The sequence below is a fragment of the Cupressus sempervirens genome, chromosome 10 (assembly GCF_028749045.1).
Source record: "Cupressus sempervirens isolate cs-2001-9-10 chromosome 10, ASM2874904v1, whole genome shotgun sequence".
Lineage (NCBI taxonomy): Eukaryota > Viridiplantae > Streptophyta > Pinopsida > Cupressales > Cupressaceae > Cupressus > Cupressus sempervirens.
Genome location: NC_143127.1, coordinates 43,601,957 through 43,624,403, shown reverse-complemented (window position 1 = coordinate 43,624,403; position 22,447 = coordinate 43,601,957).

Sequence of the window (22,447 nt, the reverse complement as noted above, 5' to 3'; positions counted from 1 at the left end):
GTGGACCAATGTCCCTTATAGGGTTTGTGACATAGCTTAACTACCTCTTGTCGTTCTATAAGACCATTGGTTGTAGCAAGTATTAAAAAGTCAATCTTTTGGTGCAATGACAATCCTATCCTTTCTAACAATAGGGTATGGTAGGTATCTATGTTGATGGTCTTGTTACTATTACACCTCGTGTCACTCCACTATCTATAGCCAATGGCTTGGAAACAAGAACATTTGTTTGTCAACTTGCCTTCATTACTAATGTAATTTTTATGGCTTACTTGAATTATTCTTTTCTCATTACAAATTATTTCAATATGATATCAATATTTTTTCAACTCTTTTCTTTATATCTTTACTATGTAGTTCACTGAAAAATTCCTTTACTTTTTCCACATATGCGACCCATCTAGTATGCTCCTTTTCTCTCTCTAACTCTAGGATTATCTTTGCATAACATTCTACTAGTTCTTCATTCATCTCATATCACATGGGGTCAATGAATTTGACTCTAGGCTCAACTAATTCCATAGACGTGTATCTTTGTTTTATTTGTTCTTCAAAAAATTTCATCATTTTGGTTATGTACTTTGTTATCCTATCCTCTAAATGTTTTATATAATAATGAGTAATTAGATTCATTTTATTATTGTTTGTGTTCCATTCATAATCTAGCATTTTGGGAAATCTTCTTATCACTTGGGAGAAAAAAATATGTTATCATTCTTTATTTTCTTTATTCTGTCAACATCTTCTAGTAATTGTTGTCTCAAAATCTCACACATATTTACTTTTTCCTTCTTAGCAATCATTAGATAAGTTGCATGGATAAATCTAGTAGGTACTAAATTCAACATCACATGGGTTTTGACAAGGTAGTGACAAAACACTTAGTCATTATTCCATATAATTTTAGTGCAAGCTAAGTAATCAAAGCATGTCAAGCATAAGTTACCAAACAATACATGCAAAGTAATATACCCAGTTAGCGTCGAGTAACTAATGTGCTGAGAAGATAGTTAGTGCCAAGTCACTCATGAGCTGAGAAGTCTATACATGTTGAGTGAGTCAAGTACTGAGTAAACAATGGATGTTGAGTCATTCAAAAGTTGAGTTACAAAATTAAAGATATAGTGGATGTCGAGCACTAAAGACTTCAAGTGTCAAGTGAACAATTTTGGACATAGTTGTTTGTGTTGGCATGAACTTCTACATAAACCATTTTTGGTTGACTTAACAATTGTATTACAATTCTAGGAGATGTATACATAGGTATATTACAAATCCTTATATAGTACATGCAACCAATCAAATTGAGGGATTTTCTAAGTAGAAAAATGGATCAACCTTAATCATTGATTCCTACCAAACCCTAACCCACTTGTTTTTACTTAAGGAGACAAACCCTAAACAATTTTTATGCGTGAAGAAAGAAAAGAAGATGCAAGAGAGATCAATGCTAAGTGTAGAGAAGGTATTCATGGTGGCTATGGAGGTTATGATAATGTTATGAATTGCAAAATTAGTTAGAGAGAAAAGAGAAAAGTAGAGAGAGGAAAAAGATAACATATCTAATTAGAAGGATCAAGTACACATCAAGAAAGATAAGATATGACATCTAGCGATAAGCTGCTAATGAAAGGATCATGGTGCTAAATCATTCTAATAGGTGATGTAGAGAGAAAATCTCCTAATAGAATAGTCTTAACAAGCTTGTATAAATCACTTAACCAAGTTCCTTCTCTATTGTAAGTTTAAGTCCTCTAACAAGGCACACTTTTAGTAGGGTGTTTAAATCCTTTAACAGGGTGAGACTTAACAGTCTTTGTAAGCCTTTAATAGGAAAAACCTTTTATAGGGTAGATCATAGTTTATGGTCAAACTTCTTGTAACCTTAATTGGCTACACTTTATAGTTGTAGTAGTGAAGATTTGTGGGTATCATCCCCACCTCAATTTTACCTTCTCATTGGAGAGTTCTTGGGAAAAAATATATTGTGTTATGTGTTATTTGTTTCATGTTATGGATGAACATGTGTAGTTAGCTATTTCATTTTATATGCTAAATTGTGAGATGAATGTGTGGCGAATGTTTTATGGTTAAAGTTTTCAAGTGTTAATTCAATCCCCTTTCTCAGAGGTTAGTTTTCCATTGTTATTTCCAACATTTGGTATTAGAGCCCTGTTCTATGAAAAGGAAAGCTTTACGACTTTGAGGAAATATCTTGAAGATGGAAGTCTACAAGTTGGGAAAGACTATTGAGAAATAGAAGATTGAAATCCATCTTTCCCTATACGAACTCATGGAAGCAAGAGAAGAAATGCATCATTCATTGAGGAGAAGGAAAGAGATATCTATTAAGAAAAATTATACTCATTACCAAGAGGAAGATTCTACTGAATTGTTTAAAAATGGAAACTTGAGTGAGTTTAATGCAACAGTTGAAGATTTGATGGAAAAGAATGGTGCCCTAACTGAAGAGGTCAAAAATCTTAAGATAGAGAAAGAAGTCTAATTAGTATAGCTATGTGAGGTGGCCAAGGAAAAAAAGAAATTTGAGGAAGACAAAGTTATGATTGAAGATGACACAAGAATATTGACAAATAGAGTGGAAGAGAAGACATCAAATCTACAAAAGATTGCTAACATGCAATTGGATACAATGAATCAATTGATGATTGTAAACCATGAATAAAATAGAAAAGATATTTAGATCACAAGCTTGAAGTTACATAATGAACAACTAAGGAATGAACTAAGAATAGAAAAGTAATTTTTCAAAAGTTTCAACAAACATAGTGAAGCCATCAAATACTTTGAGAAATTGATGAGATCTCTAATTTCTAACAATGATACCGTTGGATTGGGATACACCAATAGTGAGGAAGGAGAATCATCTAAAAGTGGTGAACAATGAAACAAAAAATGTAAGAACTAAAAACCCATTTTTCATAATTATGGAAAGTTAGGTCATACAACAAATGTTTACATGAGAAATAATGCAAATCAAAACCCTAAACAAAAATCCAAGGGTTACTACCATAAGTACAACAAGCAAGGATATCAGGCACATGAATGTAGGACCAAGACTTTAAGTACAAAATGATTTGAAGGATACTACCACAATTTTTAGAAGTATGGACATAAAGCATATGAATGTAGATCTAATGCCAAGTGGACTTTAAAAAAACAAACCAAGGTACAATAAAATGGAAAATCCTACAATGAGGATTACAACACAAGGTACAATTGTCACTATTGTCAAGAATATAGACATGTTCCTAAGAATTGCATTAAAATACATTTCAGAGGCAACTACCATACATGGTTGAGTGAGATTACATGCTTTAGTTGTTTGAAGACTGGTCATATTACCAGAAATTGTCAACCTAGGTCACCAACATTGAGTAATGGAAACAATAAAGGAAAAGAAAAGGTCAATGTTGAGAAGGTCAAAGTGTAGATGAACAAGACATGGAAGAATAAGGAAGATTGCAGCACATCAAGTTTAGATGAAGTCACTTCATCCAATGGATTAGGTGATCACATCACCACCAACTAGGAAATCAAAAGGTATGTGTGGGACTAATATTTCAATTTTATATTATACATCAATTCCAAGAATCTAAGTTATAAAAAGATTATCTATTCATAAATTAAGATGCAATGTATTGGTTAGAATCTAGAAGAAATCTATAGTTTTGTTAGTTTTTATGTTGTTGCTGAGCATGGAAGGTTTCACAGTTACTATTGAGCATGAATGGAATTTTAGTTGTTATCGAGCAATAGAAGTATGGTAGTATTGGCCAAGCTTGCTATATGAACCAAGCAATATGTAAATCATGTGTAAGTTGAGTAAGTTAGAATCCCTATGGTAATCAAGCTTATATATGTGTAAGCATTAAGCATTTATTGAAAAATTCTAAGGGTTATATAGTCATTTCTTTTGACTTATTTGCATTCACCAAGTGATTGAAGAGAGCATGAAGAGCACGAAGGAGAATTATAATAGGAGATTCTTGCATTTAAAAAAAAATTTAACTACAATTTGATGAAATTCATTAGATTGAAAGGTATTTTACTAGTGCCAAGTTTCAATGTTTGAATTTTTGTAAACCCTAAGTAGAAAATATGGAAACTAACTTTTCTACGAATGTTAGGAAGGAAGGAAAGGAAGTATTTAATGTGCAACTAATTAGTAATGATGTAGGACAACCACCTTGCCAATAAATACTTTAAATAACATATAAGGGAGACCCGTTTGGGGTGTTATCCATGATACCACCAAAAGTTCTCATGATTTAGGATGTCAAGTGTTGTTATACTTGTAAAGTTGGAAGTATAGGAGACATGGAGATAAGGGAATTGTACAACAAACTTTGTGAGGATTGATTCTTAAGGGAAGAAAACAATATTGTAGAAAAGAAAGGGTTGACCTATGCCCTAGATTTCCCTAATGTATTCAAGACTAAATGGATAAAGATTTAGCTTAGTAGAATACATGATGACTTCATATAGTTAGAAAATGGACCAATTAAGATCACCAAAAGGATCATCAACCAAGTAATAGGGTATCCTACCCTAGATAGACCTAAGAGCATGCATAGTGATTCAAAGGAGATAAAAAAGAAAAATACAAGTGTAGTATGGAATAAGAGAGGGATGTCTATAGATTCTATGTCAAAATGCCTAATATGCATTTGTAGTGAGTGTGATTGCACATAAGTTCTTTCATCCTAGCCAACCAAATAGTGTATCCTGCATCACTATGGATTTCAAATACAAGATAGTGAAGAGAGACCACACCTATGACCTTGCTGAGTTGCAACTTCAACAACTATCTAAAAACTTGGAAGCCATAAGGAAAATAAAGAATGCATCTTGAAAAGTTTGTTCTCTACTAGTCTGTATATTCTTTTATGTGCAGAACACATTTCCAACATTTGGAAAAGTTTCTTGGAAGACCAATAGGTCTATTAAAGTTTATATTACAGAGTTAATAGAGAAACATGGAGACAATTTTGAGTTAGTAATGACTAGTTATTTTGAGGATTTTTAGAAATCAATGAAACAAAGACTAAGGATTCTTGTATCACTAGTAGAGAAACATTATAATGATGTTTACTTCTTAGTTGATGCAAATTATACATATGTGCAAGCAACTATTCCTAGGGCCAAATGGCTTAAGCCCTTACCATATGAGATTAATGTAGATGAGACATTTGTAGCTATCAAAACTCTACTAGTAGAAGAAATTGATAAAAGTACCACCTCATTTAAGAACTATGAGGAAACCAAGTTGAGGATTACAATTGACTTGAAAATAACTATTGTTCCTAGGAAGAAGAATAAACTTGTGAAAAAGCTGAAAGAAAGATTTTGCAAAGGGGGAGAAGAAGAAGAAGATGAAGATGATGAAGAGGACAAACAAGTCTAAGACCCATTAGCACTCACTCAAGGACAAGGAGAAGATGAGGAAGTTAATAAAGAAGTTTTTGAGGAAGAAGAAGCTAAGGAAGCATCTAAAGCAGCTAGGATGAAGAAGAGAAAGGAAACAGAGCCTAAAGTGGAGAAAACCAAGAAGCTTGTGAAAGTTTCACAATAGAAGCCAAGTTAAGATAGCTGAGAAACCAAAGGGAAAAAGGACTATTTCCTTAGTAGAGCTGAGCCAACTTGCGAAGAAGACATACACAAGGAGATAATACACTCTAGTAGCTAATTTAGATGAGGAGAAAATATAGTCTAATGAAATGAGTCAATTCAAGGTGGTAAGGCACAATACCTCCTCTTACTTAGATAACCTATGTGATAATATCAAGTCAAATGCAGATTTATCTGGTTTCACACATGTTGAATTTGATAAGCTAGGGAAAGTTGAACAAAATATTGTTGAGGAAGTCATATATGTGATGATGGCTACATTTTAATCAATACCTATTGAGATTTCCAACTTAGTACCCAAGAGTCTATATGACCAAGTTCATAAGAAATGGCAATGCAACTTGGAAATGGAGAGATAAACCAAGAGATTCACTCTAGCCCAAGTTATGCTAGCATTGGACAAAAGGAAGATTTCTAACGCTATAGAAAAGCACAAGTTTCAATGTGCCCCTAAATATAAAGCTTTCCATATCTTGAATAAGAAACTTGAGGATGTGGTAACCCAAAGCATAACTATTTGGAAATCTATTTATGGGTCACTCACTCCTACTATAAATGAGAAAGGTGAGAAAGAAATGAAAGACCTTAAGCAAGATGAACAAGAGACAAAAAAAATTGTACAAGTGGTATCAGTCAAGGATGGTAGTGTAGGAGGTATTGAGGAAGTAACAAAAAAAGAGGCCATAGCTAAAGAAGAGCAACAAGATGAACATAATGTACAAGATGTACAAGTGTTGAGTAAAAATCCCCCATATATAGACCAAGTGCGTCAAAAAGACAAAATAGAAATAAAGGATGTTCTTGATAATTTTGCTTGGAATATCAATCCTTTAACTGATGATGATTTGAAAAAGATATTGAGGGATACCACCATGGCAACACAATTATGCACAAATCTTGTATTGGTGAGAACTAATAAAATTGAAAAGGAAGAAGTGCCATCAGCAGGGGATAAACAAATTAACACATCCAATGTTCCCCCTCTAACTATAGAAGTAAAATAGATAGAAGACCATAGTGCAAGCCTTAGTCACAGTTGAGAAAGATGGAACTAAAGTCAAACTAGGTTAGAAATCAAGTCCTACACCTACTTCACAAACTATAGGTGAAGAACAATAGGAAGTAAGACAAGATGATAAATTTGAAGAGTTGAAGGTGACTACTACCCAAAAAGAACAAATTTCCATATAGACTCTAGTTACCTTATTAGTTTCTGTTACTCCTACTAGTAGTCAATTTCTTCAAAGGTCAAGTACTCATGCCACACTCTTGTAGATATCAAGGCCAAGTGCAAAAACATAAAGGAGCTCAAATGCACTATCTTATGGAGATGTAAGCCTAGATGAGCTAATTGAACTACCAAAGTTTGATCTTAACATAATCACCATTGATAAGATGAGAATTTTATAGGAATTTCTACAGAAGAAGAAACAACAAGAGTTGCTAAGAAGAGAGCATAGGCAAAAGAAAGTTCTTCATGAAATCAAATATATCTTTCTTGATGCTTTCAACCTTCCAACTACTAGTGAAGAAAAAGAAATTATTGAACAACTGGTAAATATTGTTGATAAGATTAGTGATGAAGGCCTAGAATCCAATACTAAACTTTTAGAATGGTCTAAAAGAAAATTTCACACTAAGGTACTTGAAAAGATATCTAGTCCCATTTCACTATGACAGGTTGATTTAGTAAGCAAGATAGAATGTGTGAAGAAGGTGTTGGAGAAAATTATCTCTCTCTACACCAAGTTATGTGATGTGAATATTTTCATACAGGATATTAAGAGGGATATTGACCAACTGGAGAGAGATCTAAAAACTACAAGTGATACCTTAAAACTATCTCCTAGTCAAAGTCAGTCACATTTTCAGAGACTAATATCCACTAAAGGTAGGCTTGCCAAGCTAAAAGCACAAGATGCCAACATTCAAGCTACCTTGATCAGCATCCAATCCATGTTGACCCACACATGGAAGTATTGCACAAGGAACTAGCTCATGCTAAAACCTTGATGAAGAAAGATTCTCATCTTTCCACTCATGATGGATTAGTTAACCTTGTTGTCAAGCTAGATATTCAATATCATTCTCTAGTGGTAGTGTGCAAAAATTGGAATGCAATGTTGAACACCATAATGGAGATCCATAAGTTATTTTTGCATAAACACATTATAAGTGTACCACCCATGACATAAGTGTCAAAAAAGGGGGATTATTTGTTGATAAAGATTATGAAGTTTTGAGTAAGGGCGACTACTAATGTAGAAACAAGCTACAACAAATATACTCAACATGAGTATCAAATTTAGATACAATAAGGAAACATTTACTTAGTGGGAGTAATAGAGAAATAAGGTATGATAGTTCATCATCAATTTTTGCAAACTTTTGAATTTTTGAATTTTTGTATACAAATCAAGTCACAGATATATATTATTTGAGTTATGTTCATAATAATGATTGTATTGTACAACAACGTGTTTTTTCCACTCACGTCAAAGGGGGAGATTGCTAATCTCAAATTAGCATTCACAAGGTAGCAACAAAATACTTAGTTATTATTCTTCAACATTTTACTACAATCTGAGTAATCAAAGCATGTCAAGCATAAGTTTCTAGACAATACATGTTGAGTAATATACCTAGTTAGTGTCAAGCACCAGTATGTGCCAAGAAGATAGTTAGTGCTGAGTCACTCATGAGCCAAGTAGTCTATACATACTGAGTGATTCAAGTGTTGAGTAAACAATGGATGTTGAGTCATTTAGAATCCAAGTTACAACATTGAATATATAATGGATGCTGAGCATCAGAAATTTTGAGTGCCAAGTGAACAATTTTGGACATACTTGTTTATAATGGCAAAAACTTTTATGTAAACCATTTTTGGGTCGACTTAACGATTGTTTATGATTCTAAAACATGTATATAGAGGTATATTATGAATCCCTATGTAGTACATGCAACCAATAAAATTGAGGGATGTTCTAAATTGAAAAATGGATTAACCTTAGCCATTGATTCCTACCTTACCCTAGCCCACTTGTGTTTATTGAAGGAGACAAAGTGTAAATAGTTTGAATGTGTGAAGAAAGAAAAGGAAACACAAGAGAGATGAATTCTAAGTGTAGAGAAGAAATTCATGGTGGCTATGGAGGTTGTGATAATGTTATGAATTGTAAAATTAGTTAGAGAGAATAGAGAAAAGTAGAGAGAGGACAAATAAGACATATCTGATCAAAAGGATTGTACAGATTAGGAAAGAGAAGATCTAACATCTATTAGTAAGGTGCTAACAGAAGGATCATGGTGTTGAATCATTCTAATAGGTGATGTAGAGAAAATCTCCTAAGAGAGTAGTCTTAACAGACTTGTATAAATCTCTTAATCAAGTGTTTCCTTTATTGTAAGTTTAAGTCCTTTAACAAGGCATACTTTTAGTAGGGTTTTAAATCCTTCAACAGGGTGAGACCTAATAGTCTTTGTAAGCCTTTAACAAGGTAGATCATAGTTTATGATCAAACTTCTTGTAACCTTAATTGGCTACACTTTATAGTTGCAGTAGTGAAGATTTGTGGGTGTCATCCCCATTGCAGTTTTATCTTCTCAATGGAGGGTTTTTGTGTAACAAATATATTGTGCTATGCGTTATTTATTTCATGCTATGGATAAACATGTGTATCTAGCTATTTCAATTTACATGCTTAATTGTGAGATAGATGTGTGGTGAATGTTTTATGGTTAAAGTTTTGAAGTGCTAGTTTAGCCTTGTTAGAAATATGAATTACTGAGAGGGGGGAGGGGGCTGAATTAGTAATTTACAAACTTTAGTCACCAAATGGATATTATTTGTTACTTTAAACCATTATTAATAAAGTAATAAAGTAATATTGAATAGTAACAATAACCATGCACAATGATAACTCATAACACCATATTTTTTTAATTAGGGAAACCCTGGCCAAGGGAAAACCCCAGTGGGGATGATACCCACTAGATAATATAGTAATATATAAGTTCCTTGTTAGAGGATGGAACCTGCTAGGAATCAGTGAGAAAATTCATTATAGAGAGTCCCTATTAGGAGACTTTGGATCCCTGTTAGGAGTTGTGCCAACCCTGTTAGGAGTTGTAGTATAGTATATGCAAGATGAGCCCACTGCCGAAACATGCACTTCCAATTACAAGAAGAGTTCACTACCAAAACAAGTAATCAAACATCTGGAGTATAAATTTTTTCTTAGTTCAATCTTGGATCACAAAATAGCTTCAGAAACTTTGCATATATCGCTTTCACAAAAGTTTGCATACAATTTCTCAACATAATTTCTCCAAGATAGCACATTTGAATTCACAAGATGTCCTTTGCATAAATACCATGCCTTTACACAAATTACTGCTAGGTTAGATAATACCATAATACACTTTTCCAACTTATTATAAACATCTAGGATGTTGGTCCTAATTGGACAAGTAATTATTTTGTAAACAAAATAATTCCTTTCCTTTAATTTTATTGTCCTGTTTCACTAGTAAAACATCAATGTCTCTTTTCCCTATAATCTATACTAACTTTTGAGGTTATAAACATCATCATTAACATGTATAAAATCTCCATCTAACTTTTCTAATCATTATGTGATGTTAGTAACAAGTTTCAAACAAAACAATACACTGGCATATACCAAATTCCATACTTAGACAATTTCTTAGTACCAAAAGCAAAGTACCTTTATTTTTGAGGTTTCCAGTAAGCATGTATTTCATGTGTTGCCATAAATGACAATAATTACATATCTCTGTTAGCCAATTTTCAACAAGCCCTCCCTCTTAGAGTTTGCTTTCCCATTGTTATTTCCAACACTATAGTTCATATTATAGCAAATTATCTTTCTTATCAATCTAACAACAGTTTCATTCATCATATCCAATTTTCATATCCCATTCATAGGATTTGGTTTTTAGATTAGTTTCTACTAACTTCTTTAGATGCTTCTCATTCAAAATTTTTCTAACTTCATTACTTAGTCCAATTAGTTAGTGAATCATATCATTGTCTATAATGACTGGTATGTCTCCAACCAAGAGCATATCCTTGTGAATTCAACTTAGGATAATTCTTGTCCACTCATGGTTGTCAAAATCCATCTAGAACACATCCCTAATAATTTTTAGTTCATTTAGGTGCTCAAACCCTTGTTTAAGTGATAAGTCATTGTTACAGACTAAATCCAAGTCACTATGAATGATGTTATCACCTATACTCTCAAACTTGTAGTGAATGTATACCCTAATGTCTTCTATGTATAAAATATTGTGGGGAACTTGTGAGAATGTTCCTAGTGTGTCATACTCCATTGAAAAATAGGATTGCTTCTTGAATTTATATGTAGGCCTCTCACTAACATCACATATTTTTGGGATTGCCATTCTTTCAAATTAAAACACCAAATTACAATTGTGCAAGGGACAAATGCCTTAATTCCATGAAAATAGGGATTGTTGAATTCACTTCTTATAACACTTCAATTTTGCCTTAAATTTTCTCTCAAGTTCTTTAACACTTTCACAATCAAATGGTACCTCAACAACTCAATTTCAACCTTTAAATCACATCTAATTCATTTATGCATTAATTGTGCAAGTACACAATCAACAAAAAGTTGTTTTTATTTCCTAGTGAACTTTGTTTGCTTTGTGTACTCACATGTGAACTCTAAATCTTATGTGCACTTAACAATAGCTTCTTCAAATCATTTTCTACATCATTCTAACTATAGAAGTCTCAATTATTCTCCTATATTTCTAACTAAAGCTCATATCATAAATTCCTAATGTTTTGTTTATATAATAGGTTTCTCAAATAGATAATGATTGGTTACCAACTATCATTGACTTCAATTTGTTATCAGATGCTTCACTTGATTGAATTTCCAACACAATATATGAACTTGATGGTTCTTAAGATTTAACAAATGATTCCTCAACATTTCTTATAAGTTCTTTCACATTTTCTCTTTGATTGTTACGGTTATCCTCATTCTTTTTGCTTTTGTTCATATTCCTTTTAGGGTTATGGTTTCTCATGGTTTTCATCATGTTCATCCTGTATAATCTATTATCTATCCCATGTTATTGCAAATCTGATAGACTATAACATTATTTCTATATTGAGGTCTTGACTAACCAATTTGTGATTTGTAATCTCTAGCAATATGTCCAAAATTGTTGCACTTATAACACATAATACCATTATTTATAAAATTGGCTCCTCCAATAGGTCTATTCACTTCAAGGTTAGTACCTCTAAACATTCTACCATTATTATTATCAAACTTATGCTTTCTACAATTTATTTCTCTATGACCAAAAACATGAAAATTATAAAAATAACTAGAAATAGGTTTAAATAACTTACTTGTATAGTGTCTTTACATATGACCAAATTCATTACATGCATAGAATTTGCCTTTGAATTTGTTCCCCACTTATTTAGGTGATTCATCTTGCTTAGGTTGCTTAGGTACATCAACTTTCTCAAGCTGATTAACTTGCTCAACTTGCTTAGGTACTTCTTTAGATTGACTTGACTCAATCTTGTTCTAATTATCCTACTTATGTTCAGGCTAATGGATCATAAGATCTGGTTCTTTTCTTGCTTTGGACTTCTTAACTAACTTTCCTCCAAGGTATCTAAGACCTATCTTATCATAAGAGGGCCTCATTATAAAGATTTGTTCATTAATATTTTCTCTACTAGAGTATAACTTCTCAAGTTGTTGCTTAGAATGTGTTAACTCTACTTTCACAATAGTATTGTAATTCTCATGTTCTACATATTACAACTTTGTAGACTCAACCTTATATGTCACTTTGGTAAGGTTGGATCTCATATCTATTATTTTCAACTTTCAAATATGACTTAACTTCAGATTAGTAATATTTAGTTAATGCTTTAGGATCTCATTTTCATTCTTCGGTCTTGAAACTTCATCATTGTCCTTGATTTATATTTAGGCTCTTACTTGGACTTAAGATAATCTATCTTGTCTTTTAGCTTCCCAATATCGTCTATAACATCTTCATGCCTATCTTTCAAAGTATTTCTTACTTCAGTAAGAATATCAATATTCTCAAGAGATTTTTCTAGATTCTTATGTAATTTTTACATATCTATAGGGATCTTACTCAAGCTATTAGACCTTCTCTAAGTAATTTTACTCTGATACCAATTGTTAAAAATAGGAAAAAATGAGGGGTGGGGGTGGGGGTGAATTAATATTTCAAAATTTTCCCCAAAACTAGATATCTTCAACCAACTTATAACTTTAATGTGAAAGTAAACTAATTATGTTGAATAGTAAGCATAATCATAAAACAAAGTAACTCATAAAATCGTATTTTATTAGCTAAGGAAACCTTGGCCAAGGGAAACCCTAGTGGGGATGTGTTGGAAATATAGGAGGAGTAACTAAGAGGGGAGGGGTGAATCTGTTACCACAAAAATAATTCCAATTCCCTTGAATGCCTTTACAAACTTCTTACTAAGCCAAGATTTTGTACTAGACTCAATTAGAACTAGATATATACTATAACTTAGTTAACAAAGAAAAATTGATACATTAATGTGTATTAACCTTTAGTAACTTAGTTTTAGAAAAATAAAGCAATAAGAAAATAACATGAACATATGAGACACCGAGATTTAACATGGAAACCCAATTTGGGAAAACTACCAATGCAACTAGTTACAACTTTTCACTCTTCTAAAGTGATCCCTATTAGGAGTCAACCTTGTTAAAGGTTACAAAATACATTGTTAGGTGTGAGCTTGTTAAATGATTTGGATCACCTTATTAGTAGTGGCCTTGTTGGAGGTCTTAAGACACTTAAATCTAGAAATGCCACCTTGTTAGAGGATTTACAAAATGAATGCAAAGTCAACTCTATTAAGAGTTTTTTTCACTGCTATAATGGTCAGAGAGTAACAATGATTGACCTGATTAATGAAGTAACTAGTTTGTAGATTAAGATCACTATTCTAGATTATCCTCTAGATTCTCCCTTATTAGAATATTGTTTGCAACTCCTTAGTTGTTCTGCCCTTAATCAAATTTTTTTTTTTATTTGCATCTTATTATCTTCCACTACTTCATATTTCAATCAACAACTTGATCTTTCATATATATGAAATATCATGTCAAGTTGGCTTGAATACCTTCTTCAAACTATAGGAGTAGAAAAAGAGTAAATTTGCATAATGAAAGCAACCACAACATTTCAAATAAATTCAAATCAATCTAATCTACCATTGAAGCCATTAAAATAAAAGTGTATAAATAAACATGAAAAACTCATAAAAGTACACCCTTCACATGATGCTCCAATGTTATCCTTTCTTCTCTATAGAGTTGAAGTTGATGTAACTCCAATTGATAAGATTCACCTACAACTAAGAGCAAGAGGATATGATATGATAGCAAGATGATATGATAACGAGAACACTTGGATCGTGGTTAGCCAAAACAAGTGCATAATGGCTCAATTTATAGGATTTTAAAGCCAAATGCAAGAAATGGAAAGAAAGAATGGAAAAGAGAAAGATGTCATAATCATGTGTGAATTTTGGAAATTACTATGACAAAGAGGTGAAATTGGAAAATTATGACACAATATGAAAAAATATGACAATGTGAAAGAATTATGCATAGAAATGTGTAAGAAGAATGGAAGAAGAAAGTGTAAGAAAAACTCATAGAAAAATGTAAGAGGTGTAAGCTAAAAATTAGGAATGTGTAAGAGTGGGAAATTTTGAATTTTAAAAACTCATAGTTCTCTCTAAAGCAAAAATTATAAATTATAGAATTAGGAAAATGAAAAATGGAAAATGGGAAATTAGAATATAGGAAGATGAGAAATTAGAATTAGAATTTAGGAAATTAGGAATTCCCATAATTCATTAAAATGGAATCAATTAATTAATAAAGATTAATTAATTGATAATAGATAGTAAAGAGGAATAATTAAGAAGAGGGTATGAAATTAAATGATTAAGACATAGCAATAAACTATGGGTTATCTAATCCTATAGGAGAAATTAACAAATTGATTAGCCAAGATGATGAAATTAATGCAAGATAACCCCATTGAAGGATCATGATGAAAATACAAATCAAATGTGATGATATAAAGAAATGATCAAATGAAATAACCGATGCTAGATGAATGATAGGAAATGGTGACTTGTCAAGGACACATGACAAGGGTTGATGACATATGACATTTAATGGACATTGTAAATGCCACAAGATGGGTTGAAATTTATTGATATAGGTTAATCATAATAACATCAATAGACATAGTCAATTCTATCAAATTGATTGAATAAAGACATGATTAGACATTGAAGGACTCAAAAATGTTGAGGATTTCCTTGATGAAAAATGATGATATGCCAAGGATACATGACATATATTAATGAATGTTGATAAGGCACTGAAGGACACAACAATGTCTAAAGGATTGATAATGATAACACGACATTGAAATAGTTTTGAATTAATTTTGAGATGGTCTAAATTTTGATTGAATGATGATCAAGTCGGCCAAAATATCAAAGTTAGTGAAATGAAAAAATGGGACAAATTAGGATGTAAAGATGATAAAAGAGTAAGCACGAACCATTTTTGACCATACACATTTTGCTCCTCTTTGATACAATGCAATTATGAGCATTGTGTCAAAGAATAATAACAAAAAATATCAATGCCCTAGTGAAATTAAAAGAAGGATGTAGGGTGCCCCTCAAAAAAATGGGCAAGAAATTGACTCGAGGACAATTTTTCAAAAGGAAAAGATGATGAGAGAAAGAGATTAATTAAAGAAACATTAGTAGAAGAAGGAAATGAGACTAAGAAGAGTGATGAAGCTTGCTTTCATAGGTGTACTTCATGTCATAAGAGCTTTATTTTTATGTGGCAAATGGAATACAATACATCATGACATAGAAAGCCTAAGTGAAAATGCAATCCTTTGTGCATAAACAAACAAGATGCAAACATAAAATGACCTTATCCACCCTGAGACATAGAGTTGTGCTCCAAACTATCAAAAGACATTTGAAAAAAAAAGAAAAAACCAATCACAAACCATCCTGGCCACTCTCATAAATTAGTTTATATCATCAAGTAACATAGGAACATGATCAAAAGAAAACTAAGCAAAAAATAAAACACTCACTAAACAGTGTTCACGAGCTAACAACCATTCTGATTGTTATTACTCGCTTTATTAAGTGTTGGGTGGGATTTCAAAGATTAATGTTTCACAGGTTGATTGTTGAAGGTTGGTTGAAGCAGTTATGTGCGGACCTTGTCAAAGCATGATTGTGTTGAAGTGCAAAATTTAAGTATGGGTGTGCACATCCAAGTGTTTAGCAAAAGAAGTGATTAGTTACAATGATTATTTACAAGGTTTATTGCAAATTTTTAGGATTTTTCATTTTTTTGGGGTTTTCAAAAATATTTGATTTTTTTTGTGTTGTAGGTTTTTCCAGGACATTTTGCAATTCTTAGGTTTTTTTTTTTTCAATTTCATATTTAATTTTTAGTGTTTTGTTCAGGACATTTTATAAATTTTTTGGATTTTTTCAGAATATTTTATGATTTTTAGAGATTTCTTCAAGATCATATTTGTTTTTTTTGAATTTTTTAGGATCATTTTTTATTTTATTTTTAAAAAAATTAGGATCATATTTGATTTTTAAAATATTTTTTTCAGGATCATATGTGATTTTTTTCCACGATCTTTAAGGTATGTACAGAGAAACAATTGCCCCCAATGTCTAGCAAGGCAAGGGTATTGTGAATGGATGAGTAGAAAAGTAATGGATGATGGAAAAAAGTTACTTAGAAGGGTTTTGAGGTTGGGTGACCAAGGACTATCTACATAAATGGGAGGACATGTTTTATGAAAGCTCAAGGACTCGATATGACAATGATAGGCTATTGTAACTTTATAAATTGAATGGTAGGTGATGCATGGGGATGGACATGCAAAGAGGTGTGTTTTAAAATGTGTTGTGTAATTTGTGTCCTTATTTTCATCAAGAGCAAGATAGGAAGTGTGATAGGATATGGATAGGATAAGTAAGATCATTAATGGACAAGGGGATATGGAGTAGAGGTTATGATAGGATAGGAAAATTTTGACCAAGGGGATAGGATACTATAAAGAATATAGGAAATGAGGATCTTCTAAGATATTTGTATCTTTGTCAAGATCAATGTCGGGAAAAAAGGAAATGTGGAGTTTTGATAGGATAAGGGGTATAATTGACATATGATAAAATGAGGGAAATGATAGGGGAAAATATGAGTAAAACCCACTATTAAGTATGGAATGCAAGATGTTCATATACTACACATGATGCTCATTTTCTAGGTTTTCACCATGGTACTTGCCCAAAGAACCTATTTTCCAAGTTTTCACTATTGGACGAAATGATTTTTCTTTATTCTTTTTTTTCCTTTTTTTCGTTTTTCCAATTTTTTTTTAGCTTGTTGACATTTTTTAGAAGATAAAGGACACATGAAATGACATGGAGAAAGGACTCAAGCATCTTATTCTTTGGATAATCCTCTAGAAAGGTATGCAACAATGGACCATGACTATGATAGTAGTGCAGAGATGTTGGTCAAGTAATGAAAATAGAGATAAAAGGGATTTAGGAAAGGGAACAAATAGGCTCAATTAAAGAATAGGAAAAGTATGTAGGATGATGGGGGGAATGAAAGAAGGCTTGATGTTTAGTGGATGAAAAAGGGTGCAAGAAAAACATTGGCACACACCTTGAAGGGTGATGGAATGATAGAGGAAAATGAGATATTGAATTTGGAAGAGGAAAAAATATGGATTTTAGGACATAAGGACCCAGCATAGATTTGGAATATGGAAGGCTTTTTGATGGAAAGATAGTATTTTTTGATGCTATCTTTGATCTTTTGTTAGGAATTTGTGCATCAAGAAGCCTTTTTGGAATCCACATGTATTTTGACTTTTCATTCATGTGTAGGTACTTTGATTGCATTGTTTGTAAAAGAGATTTAGGAACCCATATTTCTTTTGACTTTTATTTTTGATTTATGGGCTTTTATGGCCTTTTTGATATTTCTTTTTCTTTTGGGATCATATTTTTCATTGTATTCACATCAATTATACTGGACGTGTTGATCCTTGATTGCATGTGAATTTCTTAACTTATAGACCTTATGCTTGGCATCCAAATTACTTGTAGAGGGAATAGAATTAAGGGATGGGTATGAATTGTGTGGAGAACCTTTGGATGGATGAAGGGCTCTCAATGATGTGTGCCTTTGTGTACATGCAAATGGTAAAGTGTAAGTGGATTGTGAACTAGTGGATGGAGGAACATATGTACCTAAAATGGATGGAAGGGGTGAAGGAGGAGGTATACGTGTGGATCTAGATTTGGAAGGGACACCAACACCTTGAGAGTGAGCTTAGGACTTAAGTCATGACCTTTAGAATTCTCTTTGATATGAAAGGGTTTTGACATACTTTTTTCTTCAATGTTAGACCCTTGGACTCAATAAATCTTTTGACCAGTGGATACTTGCTACTAGATGTGAGTCCATATTTAGGTGTATATGATATGGAAGACTTGCTAGGACAATTAATTGGACTAGACTTTATAGAACTAGGGGAACCCATTTGAAGTGAAGGGGGTTCATGAAAATCTTGCACAAATGTGTGTAAACCATGAGGGGGATCAAGTAGAACAATGAGATCCTTCAGTTTAATGGGAGTAGTGATAGGATCATCTAGTAGAATGGGATCTTGTGGAGGATTTGGAGGGATGACATGATTTTGTAAAGGATATAAAGGAATGATGGGGTCTTTTGGATGATCTATGAGTGAAGGAATACTTTGATCTTGACTTAGATTTGGATCAGTGGGAAATATGGAAGGGTGATCTTGGTCTTGCTTAGAAAGTGAACAGTCAAGGGGAAATGGATCATCTTGGAAAATGAGGTTATTATAAAGCTTAATGGAAATGGGGTCTTGATCAAAGATTGGATATTTTTTGATATTTTTTGGATCTTGATCATGATTATTTTTAGGACACATTTCTATATTGTTTAAATCATCCTCTTGACATGGGGTATAAAAGTTTGAGGAGGGATTAATGTTTGAATTTGATGGATCTAGACTTTGAGTTGGACTATTTGAAATAGGATCTAGAAATTGGGTTTCATGAAATGGACTTATGTCAAGGATGGGACTAGTTGGAAGTTTTTTTATGGATAGTCCTTGGGAGGTTTCAACATTAGAAGTTAAAATTGAGGGTGATGAAGGAAAATGTTCCAGTGAGTTTTTGGGAGATGAAGGGATAGATGGAGACATGGATGTTTCTTGAAGGTAAGTATTCTGAGGGGACATTGGTGTTGCATCAATGTGAATGTTTTGGGATGAGCCATTGCTAGACATGGGTGAATCTTTATCATCATCTTTTTCAAACAACTTTTGAAATATTTTCTTAACAATATAATACTTGGATTTCTTTTGCTTGGGTGATCTTGCTGGTGTTTTAGGATTGATATGTACATTTTTTTTGGATTTATTTGGTTGAATATGTTCCTCAAAAGGAATTTGATTAATTATTTTTTCTTGATGTGAAAAAGTTGACATGCTTGAGTTTGTGCTTATTTGAGAAAAAATTATTAGATTTGAAGACATAAAGTGTTGTTGATCATATGTAGTTGAAGGCCAAATTGTTTGTGATTGAATTGTTGGGACCAAAGGTTGTGACAATTCTTGAGGTTGACTTGCTTTAAATGCAATAGGATTGGATTGATCATATTTAAATTCTTCATTTGGAAGTATTTGGTTGAATCTTTTCTTTGCCTCTACAAGTTGTGGAATAAATTTTAGCTTTTTTGATGTATCCATGAGATATTTTATGTAAGCTTTAGGAAAAGCTTGCAATGGACAATTATAAAGTTTAGCCATTTTGTAGCCTTGTTTTATACTAGATTCCATTTGGTCTTGAACCTTTTTGGCTTCTTTATCCAATTTATTTTTTAACTTTTCAATAAGGAGTATGTAAGATTCAAGTGACTGATGATAAGTTGTTGAGGGTGTCATTTGTGTTTGATGACAAGAGGTAATGCCATTTGAAGTGTATGTCACATTTGGGTCAAAACCTTATGTTGAGTCAAAACGTGTTTGTGAAGTATCCATGATGTTTGGGTGAAAACCTTGTTATTGGACATGCATGTCTTGTGTTGGGTCAAAGAATGTTTTTGGGTTCTTGTCACTCAAAATGTACATGGTTTAATATTGACCTTTTTTCCTTGTCAGAGTTAGTCATCTTGTGAAAATTAGCATGATGTCTAAGAATGTATGCAAATGTACCTAACTATGAGGGTGTATGAAAATGCACTTTATTTTTGAAATTTTTAATTTTTAAATGAAAATGCAAGATAAGGGCATGCAAAGGTTTGACTATGCAAAGAAATGATGGTTTGAAATGTTTGGAAATGACAAAGTTGGTGTTTGGAAATGCTCCTTGGACTTTGGAGGCTTTTGATGTTTGGACAATGTTTTTGGATATTATATGAAAATGTTTTGGATATTGATATGCAAATGCAGCATGCAATTTTTTTTGGATTTTTGGACTAAGTAGATGAAATGAAAACCTAGGTTTATGCAAATATGGTTTTAGAAAACTAAGATAATGAAAAATGAGGACAAGGTTATGCATGATGAGGACTATGAAAACTTTAAACATGCAAAATAAGGTTTTAATTTTGAGGAAAATACAAGGCTAAGAGTCTAACCTTACAAGGATGAATATTGGATCTTGACCAAGAAAGAAAGGACAAAATCAAAATGAAAAAAGTTGATAAAAGGACTAAGTCAAATCAATCAAGACATAGATAAAATTTGAGTCAAAGAAAATGATAAAAGGACAAATGATAATAAGACCAAGGTTAAGATCCTTTATTCATCAAAATAAGAGAATACTCTAGGACTCATATTATGTTTGGATTTCATCAAAAGCTTGAAAATGAGAGCTATGCTGGGATCAAAATGATGACTATGAGGATTAGGTTGTGTGAAATGAGGATAATGTAGGGATCAGGATTATGATATGAAAAAGAGATTGTAAGTGCAAGATAATAATTATGCAAGGAATATGATAAAACATGATATGAAATATGCAATATGGATATGCAAAATGATTTCTAAGAGACATGTCATAAGATCCTAACGGAAAAAGTTTGAGTTTCAATGTGTTTGCAATGTTTTGGACAAGTATTGACAAGTGTATGTTTACACAATATTTTTGAAGTTTTTGAACAAATTTGACAAGTGTATATTTACAAAATATTTTGAAAGTTTTTGAACAAATTTGACAAGTGTATATTTTGCAAATGTTTTAAATGTTTTTGAAAATTGTTTGCAAATTTATCAATTTGGAAATTATCTTGATTAGTGAAAATACTCACACAAGACACAATAGACAAAATGGCTATTTGTAAAAGTGAACAAACACACCACAACCTAGGCTAAAAGGACAATATCCACTAAATTCTCACTTGAACTAAAGTTTATCCATGCTTATCCAGAGTGGACAACATAGAATCTTGGTAGCACGGGTACCCCCTTACAGTGCACTCACTTCTCAGGCATACCAAGATCCACTTCCCAAGGGGCATTACTTCCCAAGGGACTATTGTCTCTATTAAGGATTGCAAAAGTGTGAGATGTCTTTATAGGCATGGGTGACCCCTTGAGCCAATGGATAGAAAGTTTTTGGCCACTACAACAAAGGTTTTTAGTCCAGGAATTTATGTTCAATAGCTGGATGATAAACTCTCACATGAGGTCTCCTAGCCCTGAGAACCAAGGTTTTGATGCACCTCTAAGGGTACTAGAGGAGAAATATCACCCACCCATACCACTGATTGAGAATTACCCACAATTAAGCCTTTATATAGTGGTTAGAGTGGAGACCTAGCTTTGTCTTGTTACCACTCCAAAGTCACCCCCTGGCATACCCAATATTAGATATCTTATTGCAAGGGAAGCTTCTCTAAAAGAATTATATAGATTTCTCTTACACCAAAGATCTATGAAGGCAAAGGGAGAGGATACATCTATATAACCCTTTAGGATTTTAGACACTATAGACATGCCAAGTAGAATAGAAAATGTTCATTTTAGGACCCAAATAAAGTGTTTGCTAATCTAAGAAATCAAACACACATTGATTTTAAGGCAAACACACAAGGTCTTCAAACAACATCCTACATCTAATACATTAGTAGTTTTATGATATGATCTTTATCCCACAATTGCCACAAGCTAAAAAGATACCATTAGTAACATGAAAAATGCTACTTTAAAAGAACTATGTAGATTTCTCTTCACCCAGGTTCCACAAAGGCAAGGGGAGAGGATACGTCTATATAGCCTTTTGAGATTACAAATGATAGGAAATACAAACACTTAAAATAAAAAGTTCATTTTAAGCACATAAGCACATGGTTCTTAATCCAATTAGATGGAAATTATGGTAGAAAATACAACTTTATGGTTATTTTCCTTCCTAATTAAAATTGCATGAAATTTGTTGTTCATTAACCCATTAGGAAAGGAAGTTTGACAAAATATGAAAATTTGTTGTTCTTTTCCTTCCTAATTAAATCTAAGTGAGAATTATAGAGTTCTTTTATCCTCCTACTTAGACTATGTGACTTTTTTGTTC